The sequence below is a fragment of the Cupressus sempervirens genome, chromosome 4 (assembly GCF_028749045.1).
Source record: "Cupressus sempervirens isolate cs-2001-9-10 chromosome 4, ASM2874904v1, whole genome shotgun sequence".
In the NCBI taxonomy this organism is placed as follows: domain Eukaryota; kingdom Viridiplantae; phylum Streptophyta; class Pinopsida; order Cupressales; family Cupressaceae; genus Cupressus; species Cupressus sempervirens.
Genome location: NC_143121.1, coordinates 245967557 through 245980743, shown reverse-complemented (window position 1 = coordinate 245980743; position 13187 = coordinate 245967557).

The following is a 13187-nucleotide window of genomic DNA, read 5'->3' as shown; positions in this document are numbered from 1 at the left end:
CAATAGTGATGTATTGTGATAACACGAGTGCAATCAATATATCAAAGAATCTAGTGATGCATTCCAAAATAAAGTACATTTCTATAAAATATCACTTTATAAGAGAATTAGTATAGGAAAAAGAAATTAGATTGGAATATGTGCATAAAAAGGAACAAATTGTAGGTATATTCACCAAGCCATTACCTAAGGATGCATTTTTGTATCTAAGAGGTAATCTAGGGGTCATTCGCCTACCTAAAGCTCACTAAATAAAGTTAGTGATGCATTAACAAGAACCAAATTGAAGATCAAACTATTGATTCAGTATTAACAAGGACATATTGTAGATGAATCTATACTCAAGGTATGTTAGCACTAATCAGAATTGTCTTTGGGATGTGTTGTCGAAGAGAAAGAAGTTTACTATCACATCTTTATGAAATTTTGCAGAGGGAGAAGTTAAGAAGTTTCTTCATGGAGGGAGAAAACTAAAAGAGAAATTTTATGCATAAAATCAAAGAAGAAGAAAATCTCTAATAGAGGGAGTCTTGTTCTCAAAATTTCATTGTGTTATGACATGTTGTGTTGCCATCAATGCCAAAGAGGGAGATTGTTGGATACAATTGATTAATTATGTGTTGTCTTTGATGTTACACAAATGTTATATTAGTCAATAGTCAGTGCATGTTGAGCTTACTTGGTCAATGAAGACAATTTTCCTAGTCTACCAAGCATTTTTGAGTTTACTTAGTGTAGAAGGTAGTTTCTACTGAGCTCACTCAAGCGACAAAGGAAGTTAAGAAAAAAAGAGTGTTAACCAAGTTTACTTAGTTAACAAAGGAAAAGTTGAATAGAGTTAGTGTTCACTAAGTTCACTCAACTACCAAAGGAATTTTGTAAGTTTGCAGTGTTAACCAAGCTTCGATTGGTTAACACAGGAATCACTTCAGAATCAAATTTTACTAAGTTGAGTCAGTTTCCAAAGGATTTTCTTTTTTTGGCATGTAAAGCTTAATTATTTTACCTATTGATTTTAGCCAACTGAGGTAATGAATATTGGTTATTCTAATTTGTATTTGAGCCGACTTGACAATCTAGAAGGTATAAGTAAAAGGCCAAGTTGTGATTTCAAGTTGTGAGATGCAAGTTGAATAAGTTGAAAGTGATAAGAAGAGGAAGTGAACTTGAAGAAGAAGCAAATATCCTTATGGAGAAAAAAATTATTATTTGATTAGGAAGGATCAAGTATGAATCAAAGAAGAGATCTATAATTAGCAATTTAGTTGCATCACAAATTAGCTCATTTTATTGTTACTCTCTAACCATTGTAGCAGTGAACTAAAATCTCTTAACAAAGTTGGTTTAACAACCATTTGTAAATCCTCTAACAAGATGAAAATTCCATTGAATTGTTTTAAGACCTTTTGCAAGGCCACTCCTAATAGGGTTATTAAATTCTTTAATAGGGTCACACCTAACAGTGTGTTTTGTAACCTTTGATAGGGTTAGCTCCTAACAAGGCTCACTTCAGAAGAGTGAAAAATAGTAACTAGTTACATTGGTAGTTTTTTTCCAAGTTGGGTTTCCATGTTAAATCCTAGTGTCTCATGTGTTCATGTTATTTCTTTCATGCTTGCAAGTAATTAATGATAATATCTTAAGATTTGCTAAAATAATTCACAATCTGCATTTACCAAGTTACAACAATTTATGTGTGTTTATCGAGTATCAATAGTATTTAAATTTATCATTTTGAATTTTATAGGTGACATCTAAGTGATCTAGGATTTATTTTAGTGGTAACTGATTCACACCTCCCCTCTTAGTTACTCCTCTTATATTTCCAACAATTTTCTCCTAAACTAGGAAAACTTTGGAATGCTCAACAGACACAGGAAACTATCTTCAATGCTTGAGTGAGCTCAGCATACACTGATTGGAAATGATATGACATTTTTTGTAACATCAAAGACAATACCCAATTAATCAATTGTTTCCAAAAATATCCCTCTTTGGCATTGATGGCAACACAACACGTCATAACACAATGAAATTTTAGAGCGAGAATAAAATAAGGAATATATCCTTAGGTTTATTCTTATTCTCATCCATGAGAATTCTATCTATTAGTGTGAACTCCATATACTTTTAGTTTCTCCCTCTGTTAGCAAAACTCTATCTTTAACATCTTCTTCTTCTTTGGCATCTCTTTCTCTTAATCTTTATAAAATTTCTATGAGATATGATAGTAAACTTCTCCCTCTTTGACATCTCATGCCAAAGACAATATTTAGTGAATTTTAATGTAGCTTATGTATTAATTCGTTTGCAATGTTCCCTTTCCAATACTGCATCAATTGATTGATCTTCAACATACTCTGGTTGATGCATCACTAAACTTTATTTAGTGAGCTTTAGATAAGAGAATGAACCCTAACTTACCTCTTAGATATAGAAATGCATCCTTAGGTAATGGCTTAGTAAATATATCTATAATTTTTTCTTTAGTATCCACATATTCCAATCTTACATCTTTATCTTGTACCAATTCTCTCAAAAAACAATATTTTATAGCAATGTGTTTTATTTTGGTATGCATCATAGGATTCTTTGGTATATTAATTGTACTGGTGTTATCATAGTATATAACCACTAGATCCTTGATCTCTATCTTCGTACCTACCAATAGTTTCTTAAACCAAACAGTATTAGAACAATTAACTATTTTTGCCACATATTCTACCTCTACTATGAACTAAGAAATATAATTCTATTTCTTGCTTGTCCAAGACACTAGTCTTTTACCAAGAAAGAATGCTCCACTATTGGCGCTCTTTCTATCATCAACACTTCCTGCCCAATTAGCATATGTGAATGCTTTCAAATCCAAATTGCCAAATTTTTTCTACTATAAACCATATTCTTCAGTAGATTTCAAGTACCTCATGATTCTTTTGATTGCCATCATGTGATTTTCTTTGGGGTTTCCTAGGAATCTTGCCACCATTCCAACTGCTAATGCAATATTAGGCCTTGTGTGCTCTACATACTATAATTTTCCAATCATTGATCTATATGTGGTTTGATCTACCTCCTTGGAATCAACATTTTTAAAAATCTTCTATCTAGTAGACATAGGAGTTCCAATTGGTCTTGAATATTCCATTTTAAACTTCTTCAGTATCTCCTTGATATATTTAGATTGAGTAATGTAGATACCATCTTTCTTCTATTGGATATACAATCCAACAAAGAATTTATCTCTCCAAATATGGACATCACAAATTCTTTACTCATTTCTTCTAAAAATGCTTTGCACAATTCATTATTTCACATGAATAAAGTGTCATCCATAAATATTTCCGTCAACACAATCTTCTTGTCTGGTCCTTCTTTGATATACAAATTGTTGTTATCATTTATTCTTTGAAAATCAATCTTTATTGAGTAGTTCTCAAGTCTTTCATACGAAGCTCTAGGAGCTTCCTTGAGACCATACAGTGCTTTGTGTAATTTGCAGACCATATCACTTTTGGTAGGATCTACAAAATCTTTGAGTTGTTCTATGTAGATTTCCTCATCAAGAATTTCATTTAAAAATGCAAATTTTACATCCATGTGATAAAGTTTAAATCCTCTGTGAGCTGCATATGCTAGTAAATTTCTAATACCTTCTAATCTTTCAATAAGAGTGAAAGTTTCACCATAATCAATACCTTCTTCTTGAGAATAACCTTACATACTAACCTTGCTTTGTTTCTAGAAATTTCTCCATCTTCATTTAGCTTATTTCTAAATACCCACTTTGTACCAATTATATTTTTATCCTTGAGTCTTAGAATAAGAGTCCAAATCTTATTCTTATCTATATGTTCTATTTCCTCATTCATAGCTTCAATCCAAATTTCATTATCCAAAGAATCTTTAGAATTTATAGGTTCAAATTTAGCAAGCAAACATGTACCTTTCAATTTTTTTCTTGTCATTGTTCCATCTAACTTGTCTCCAATGATCTGATCAGGTGCATGATGCCTTCTGACATATCTTGCTAACAAAAGTACTTTGAATTTGGAGTTTGTTCCACTAACCCCTTCATGATCTTCTATATTAAGATTGGGTCTTACTTTCTCTGACTCGGGTCCATTAGACTCGCTTTTCTCTAGCAACAACTCGATAGCTTTTGACTATGACTTGGGTCCTTCATACTATCACTTGGGTTGCACTGGTTACAACTCGGTAGATTTTTGAGATTTTTGGGACTCAAGGAGTGAGGCCTCCTGACTTCCAAATAGATTTGGCACTGTGTTAGATTCAAAGTAAACAAATCTTCTGTAATCCTTAGGTTCTTTGTTGTTCTCTTCTTCACTTTTTTCTACAAACTCATCACTTCTCACATGTACACTTTCTACGATTTTATGAGTAGACAAATTCAAACATTTGTATGCTTCACTTCTATAGGATTATCCTAGGAATATGCCTTCATCACCTTTGACATCAAATTTAGCTTTCCTAGATTCTTTCAAGATATAACTTTTGGTACCAAATACTTTCAAGTAACTTACATTAGGTCTGTAGCCATGCCATAGTTTATAAGGAGTTTGATTTGGTTATTTCTTCAAATGTACTCTATTCAAGGTATGTATTGTAGTACTAATTTCTTCCTTCTAGTATTTGATTGCAAAATTATGTTCTATTATCAATGTTCTTACACAATCCATGATGGATCTATTTTTTCTTTCAGCTATAACATTCTATTGAGGTGTACCAGGGGATGATACTTATCTCTTAATCCCTTTTTCAATGCTGAATTCATTGAACTCATTAAAAATGAATACACTGTTGGATACAATTATTAATTGTGTATTGTCTTTGATGTTGCACAAATGTCATACTAGCCATCAGATAGAGTCTATCGAGCTCAGATGGTTAGCAAAGCAATTTATAGTGACTACCGAGCATTCCTGAACATTACACAAAAGTTAGCTTTTACCGAGATCACTCGGTAAGCAAAGGAAAGTTAGCTTTTATCGAGCTCACTCAGTAAGCAAAGGAAAGTTAAGCTCTTACTGAGCTCACTTGGTAAGGAAAGGAAAGTTAAGCTTTTACCGAGCTCACTCGGTAAGCAAAGGAAAGTTAGCTTCTATCGAGCTCACTCAGTAAGCAAAGGAAAGTTAGCTTCTACTGAGCTCACTCGATAAGCAAAGGAAAGTTAGCTTTTACCGAGCTCACTTGATAAGCGAAGAAAAATTATCTTTTACCGAGCTCACTCGGTAAACAAAGGAAGGTCAGTATTTACCAAGTTAACTCAGTCTTCGAAGGAAGTTGCAAGGTTTGCAGTGTTTACCAAGCTCCATTTGGTTAACACTGGGAAACCATTCTGAGCAGTGGTCACCGAGCTGGGTCGGGCAGTGAAGAATTTTATTGTTCTAAAGAATTAAGTTTAATTGTTTTATGCAGCTAACTGATTTATGTTTTTTAGTTGATTGAGCCGACTTGACAATTTGTAAGGTATATATGAAAGGTCAAGTTATGAATTCAAAATGTAGAAGTGTGTGGATGCATAAAAGTGCGAATGTATGAATAAGAAAATATATGAGTGAATGTTGAGGAAGAATTAGATATCCCTATGAAGCTGTAAAGTTGCATTCGATCAGTGAGGATTTAGTGAAGCAGAATAGAGATCTGTATTCAAAAAAGATAAGTTGCATATATTTTAGATCACTTCATTGTTGCTTTCTAATCATTGTAACAGTAATTCAAAATCTCTTAACAGAGTTGGTTTGACAGCCATTTTGTAAATCCTCTAACAAGGTGGAAATTAAGATGAATTGTTTTAAAGACCTCTGACAAGGCCACTTCTAACAAGGTGATCAAATCCTCTAATAGGGTCACACCTAACAGTGTGTTTTGTAACCTTTAATAGGGTTGGCTCCTAACAGGGCTCACTTCAGAAGAGTGAAAATCGGTAACTAGTTACTTGGTGGTTTTTTCCCAAATTTGGTTTTGACGTTAAATCTGGTGTCTCTTGTGTTCATGTTATTTCTTTATGCATGCATGTTATCACTTTAAATGCTAAATAAGTTATTAGAACATCTATCAAGTTTCAAATTTATTTGTGAGTAGTTATATTTTAAGACATCTAAGGATTTGTGAAATATTCTTGTAGTAACCGATTCACCCATCCCCTCTCAGTTACTCCATCTCTATTTCCAACATACATCACCTCTATCTAATCTCAAACATTTTACTTTCTTTCCAATTTCCTTCTCTACTCTCGCTAGATACCACTTAAATTTTTTAAAAGCTTCAATTTTTTCTTTGAGATATATTACAGTCACCATTCTAGAATAATCATCAACAAAAAGAATGAAAAAATTATCTCCACTATAAATCTCTATTCCAATAGGTCCACATAAGTCTATATGAACCAATTAAAAGACTTCTTTAGAATAATAGTTCTTAGTTTTTAAACTAGTTTTTCCAATCTTACCAATTTGACAATTTTTGCATGGACCCATATAAGGTTTTCTCAAGCTAGGAATACCTCTTACTCTTCTATTTTTTCTTATCTTGACTAGACTATCAAAGTTCACATGACATAACCTTTTGTGCCATAACCAAATTTCTTCTACTTGAGCAATAAAACATGAACTTTCACTGAGATCTAGGTAGAATAGAATACCTTTCATTTGTTTTCTAGACCCAACTAGATTACCTTTTCCATCCAACAGTTTGGCCTTCCCATTCATGAATTCTACTTTTAATCCAATATTATTCAACTATGCCACACTTAGTAGATCATGCTTTAGTCCTTTAACCTAATAAGAATTGTCACATCTAAGTTCACTGGTTAATGAGATTCAACCTTTTCCATTTATGCAACAAGGTTCATTGTTTCCAAATCTCACACTACCACCATCATAATGTTCGATGTGTTCAAAATTTATTTTTTCTATAGTTATATGATGCAAGAAGCCACTATCAATAATCCATGTATCATTTTTGCTAACATGAGAGATAAGTTCTATTTTATCTCCATCATTAGATTCATCTTTTACAACAATATATACCATTTCATCTTCACTATTCTCAGAATCTTTAGAGATAAAAAAAGATTTCTTACCTTTGTGCTTGTAGTCCTTATAGTTCTTTAATTCCTTCTTGCCTTTGAACTTATCACTTTTCTTTTCTTCTTTGCTTTCTTTGTTCAGAGCTTTTGCAGTGATGTGACCAACTTCTTCATAAGAAAAATATATTAGAGGAATCTTACATTTGTACTTTCCTTTACCTTTAGAATATTTCCTTGCAAGTAGGGCTTCAAAAAATTCAAGATCATTGTATAATCTTTCTTCCCTTTTTTTAACTTTTTGATTGATTGGCTTTTGATTTCTTACCCCTTTTGAGTGAAATCTTTGCTTCAAATGCAAACTCAATACCTTTAGAACTAGGGACATAGTCATAGTTATCCAACTCAGAAGTTGTCAATCTTCCAATTAGAGCATCCAAAGTTATATTTCTATTTGGATCACATCTCTTAACTTGAATAATAGACACTCTAATTTTATAGATAGGAAGAAAGGTTCTAAGTACCTTGCTTACAACTATTTTTTCATCAATGTCTCCTCGAGATACTTTGATTGCACTCACACTTGATTTAATTCGCCCAACATATTTTGCAAAATTTTCATCTTCTCTTGTCTTCATTTGATCAAATTATCTTTTGAGACTTTTGGCTTTAGCTTTTCTTACATTATCAATTTCTCCATATATGGCTTTTAGTTTGATCCACATATCATAAGTTATAGTGCAACTTTTGGCTTCATCAAATTCAGAATAATGAAGAGCAGAACCAATTTCAATCATCATGATGTTATGATTTTTCTTTTCAACAATTTCTTCAACTAATAATATTCCAGTAGGAGTCTTGTATTCACTATTAAGATATATACAACCTGAATCACTAATAGTTTCCAAATTTAACCTCATAAGTCTTTTTCATGCTGCAAAGTTGTCTATGTTCAACTTGAAAATCTCTCTTCTGTAAGACATCCTGATCTTTAGCTTAGGTCCTTAAAACCTTCTCTGTAAGCACCAAAAGCTCTAATACCAATCATTGGAAATAAAAGAATAGTAACTGAGAGGGGAGGGGTGAATCAATTACCACAAAAATAAATCTTAGATCCCTTATATGTCAATACAAATCAAAACTCTGTGTAAACTGAACTTTGTTGTAACTCAGCAAACAAACAGGCACTTAGTTTACACTAACAAATATTGTAACTCAGTAAATACTAAAATAACTCAAAAAATCCTTAACATGAAAATATTAAGATATTATCTATGGTTAATCTTACTTTAACTTAGTTTCTTACACGTAAAAGAAATAGCATGAACACAATTGACACCAAGATTTAATGTGGAAACCCAATTTGGGAAAAGCCACCAATTGCAACTAGTTATCGATCTTCACTCTTCTAAAGTGAGCCCTATTAGGAGCCAACCCTATTAAAGGTTACAAAAAACACTATTAGATGTGACCCCATTACAAGATTTAATCACCCTATTAAGAGTGGCCTTGTTAAAGGTCTTTAGACACTTCAATAGGAATGCCACCTTGTTAGAGAATTTACAAATAGATGTTAAGCCAACTCTATTAAGTGATTTAGTTCACTACTACAATGGTTAGAAGGTAACAATGACATGAAATAATTTGTGATGTAACTGAATTTCTAATTATAAATCTCATTTTTGGCTTGTATACTTGATCCTTCTTAATCAAATGTATCATTGCAGCTCAACAAGGATATTTTTCTTATCCTTCTAATTCACTTCCTCTAAGAATTATCAAATTTTCAATTATGTTCCACACATTCAATCCTCAATTTCACCTTATATTTATATCTTACACATTTTTCATGTCAGATTGAATAAAACTAAGAATAATTAATATTTAAATCTTCTCAGTTGGCTAGTACTGACAAACAAATCAATTGAACTCAATATATCAAGACAAGAAAATTCTTCATTTTCTGACCTTGCTCAGTAGATACTAACTCAAAGTGATTTTCTTATGTTAACCAAGTGAACTCAATTAACACTACATATTCATAAAGTTCCTTTGGTAACCAAGTGAGCTCAGTTATGTTCACTACTCCCATCCAACATTTTCTTCATTAACCAAGTGAGCTCAGTTAACACTCATGTTCTACAAACTTTCCTTTGTAGCTCGAATGAACTTGGTAGACACTATCTTCTGAACTAGGAAAACTCTAGAATGCTTTGTAGACATAGGAAACTATCTTCAATTCCCAAGTGAGCTTGACATACACTTACTGGCAATGATATGAAATTTTTGGTAACATCAAAGACAATACACAATTAATCAATTGTTTCCAACAAGATATAAAAAATGATATTGGGATTGTAGCTAGATTTCAAGCTGATCCTAAAGAGTATCATTATGTAGTAGTAATGAGGATATTTAGATATTTGAAAGAAACATCTAATTATAGAATTCAGTATGATAGATTAAGTGATTTAACTTTGTGTGCATATACTAATGCATATTAAGTAGACAATATAGATGATAGAAATAGCATGAGTGGTAGAGCATTCTTTCTTGGAGGAAGATTGGTTTTTTGGCTAAGAAAGAAACAAGACTATATTTCATAGAGTACAACTAAGATAGAGTATGTTATAGTAGCAAATAACTATAATCACGTTATGTGGATAAAGCATATGTTAAAGGATATTGGGATTAATTTTATAGAACCTGTTATCATTTACTGTGATAATAAAAGTACAGTGAGTGCATCTAAGAATCTTGTATTGCATTCTAATAAAAAACATACATATACTAAGTATCATGTCATGATAGAGAACGCAGTAGAAAAGGAGATCAAATTGGAGTATGTAAGTACTAAATATCAACTTGCAAATATCTATACAAAGCCTTTACCTAAAGATACATTTGAGTACCTGAGAGGTGTGATTGGAGTTATGCCCCTATCTACTTCTAAGTAGATGATGTAGAGAGTGCATTAGTCTAGTGGTACAAAGCATTATTGTTAGATTGGACTAAATGTTGATGCTTCCCATATGGAGAAGTATCTTTTTGGTAATGAGTCATTAAGGACTCTTGGTATTTGGAATTTGAGTATTGAAAAATATCTTTGGACACTTGAACTAATTGAAGAGTTGGTGAAGTACATGTAACAATTGGTATGTAATATTGAGGCCCTTTGACATTGATGTCAATGGGGGAGAATTTACATGAAAAAAATCTCCTAAGAAATGGGGGAGAAGAACTTATAAATCTCTTTAGGGAGATTTAGAAAGATTCATGTAAGAAAGCAAGAATATGTACTTGATGTGCATTTGATCTATTGTGAATTGTTTAGTGTAAAGTGAACAATTGACATCTATCTAGAAGAAGGATATGTAACTTTTGTGTTGAGATTTTTTAGCATGTGGACAATTTATGCCAGTTCTAGACTCTAGAGGATAGCAACATCAATAGCAATGTATAGTTTGGTATTATTGGAGCTAAGATATTTTCCATCCATGTTTCCATCAATTCCAAAGGGGGATATTGTTAGCATGAATTCTAATGATACTGCATTGGGGGAGTATCTTAAGCATTGGAGAGTATTGACATGTTGCATTCATGACTATGTTTGTCATTAATATCAACGTAGCACTATTTCTATAAAGACTGGGAGAACAAAAATCAAAGATCTTATCAGTACGTGCAAAGGTTTGATTGTATGGTGATGTATAGTGAAGGACATGTTCTAGATTATGACTTGATGACATGGTTAAGTGTGGAGATTCTAAGTCAATGGTGTAAGATAGTTGTACTTGATTCATTGAGAGTAGTACAAAAATAGAGTATGGGAGAACAACATTCTTATGTTTGATTTCTATTTTACATCTGAGATTCAATGAAGAAGTGCATAGTCACATAGTTAAAGAAGATAGTCATATAATGATGTCAGTAAGTGTGCAAGCCCTACTATCACACATGTGAATTTTTGTATAGATTTTGATTCAATAATGCTATTGTAATTGTAATTAATTTATTATCTTATTATAATTAATTGGGAAAGCCTCAAGGTCAACTCAAGGAATTATTATGAAGATGTGGTATAAAGGAAAGTTATTTTCCTTGTTTGTTTTGTGTGAAGTATATATGTTGTATCAAGTAGAAGTGCAAAGTGTGAAAAAGGAAAAGAGTGCTTATTGAATGCAAGTAAGCAATCCAAGGGATTATTGGATGCAAATTGTGTGATTTGGTTACAAGGCTTGAAGGAGTAGAAGTTTGGTTGATAGGACAAAGATAGAGGAAGGAAGTAAATTTCAATTCTATTATTCTACAAAGAATAATATAGAGATCATTTGGAGAGTGGGTTCATTGGTCTTAATGTTGAAGTTGTTTGGGTAGTCAATCGAGTTGTCTTCCACAACTCTTAATAGGGTTGGAATCTCCTAATAGGGATTGTAAGTCTCCTTAAAGGGACTCATATGTACTAAATGTTGTAATAGACTCCTAATAGGGCATGTCTTCTAACAAGAAATATTTGTATTAGTACATCATCTTGTGGGTACCATCCCTACTATGGTTTCCCTAGTTAACACATCTAGTGTTAATTATGTATGAGTATCTTGTTTTGGTTTTAGTTTATATTGCTTATATAGTTAAAGTTTAATAAGGTTAATAATTGTGAGATTAGTTGGATAATTGATTCACCCCCCTCTTAGTTATATTATTGGACTATATATTCTATCATAAAATGCCCTACCATCATTATGTAAGGCGTGAAAAAAAGTAACAAATTTCCATACATTGCATATAGAAGAAAAAAAAAAGGGAACCACTCAATTTAACTTCTTGAAGAAAAATAATATGAGGTTTCCACTTGGCAAGTAAATCTTTCATTCTAGACATATGTTTAGTGAGGGACATCCCTTTAACATTCCAACAAAAAACTTTGCAATTCACAATTTAGAAGCTCTAAGGAGATTTTCTCTTGCTTGTAAAATATCAAAGCGATTACCAACGATGATGGACTACTCCAAAATTCTTGAATCATTTGAATTAGAAGGAGGAGATTTAGATATTTTTCTTGAAGAAGAAGGGGAATACATGGAACATCACTATAGGGAATGAGAGTTTGGACAAACAAATGGTTCAAAAGAGCCTTGAGAAGAATTGAATCTCCTATTTGGTGCCTGAGGCTCGTAAGGATCTTTCCTCATCCTTACTATCTTCGAACCATCTAGGTCAATGAAATTCTTATATGAAGGAAAAATATTCATGGCCTCCTTATTTGAATATTTCAAAATAGGGTGGCATACATTGGCTTTGTGATGAAACAGAAGTCAACAAGTTGTATGAGGGTTGCTAAGGGGGATGTCTATGAAGAGATGAGGACATGGTAGAGTTGGAGGATTGAAAAGCCTTATTTTACTAGATTGGAAAATCTCTAATCATATTCCCATCTTGTTAGCAACAAAAAGGCATTAGGCCTATTTAAATAGACTATTGGTTCATAGAATTCAAACCCAAGGACAATTAGCTTAATATTTTTAGGCATATGGTTATTCAATAATTTATAACACAAGCCTAGGAATGATCCATTAAATTAGAAAATTTATTTGAGTTGTTCTTACACCAGACATCTTTTCCAAGTTATGACACACGATTATTTAGAACAAGCTAAAAAGAAAGGTCTAAAATGGAATTTCAACCCACATTAGATACTATGATATCGAGAGACCTTCCAAATGGAAATTTAAAGTCCATGCTTGGAGATAGAATATTTGGCCACATATTACCCAAGTGTCATGATGGCTCTTGGTTTAAAATTTCTTAAACAACCAATTAAATGAAATAAAATGTATCTTAGGGTAGCTAATTCCTATTATGGATACACCCTAAATAAACTTGTGCCAACTATAAGGCTATACTCTTTCTACACTTCATGCTCTACAAAACTTAGGCGTGTGGACCTTGGATTCAATAAATGTCACCAGTGTAAGAAACTAGATCTAAATATAACAAAGAAAATAATATCTTGCTTCTTCTATACTTATGCAATACAATTGGTATGTAGTAGGTAGTTACATAACCTAGATATCCACAAGCTAATTGAGCATCTCCCTTTCATCTGTACAAATAGGAAAGGGAAATGGTTAGTTTGATT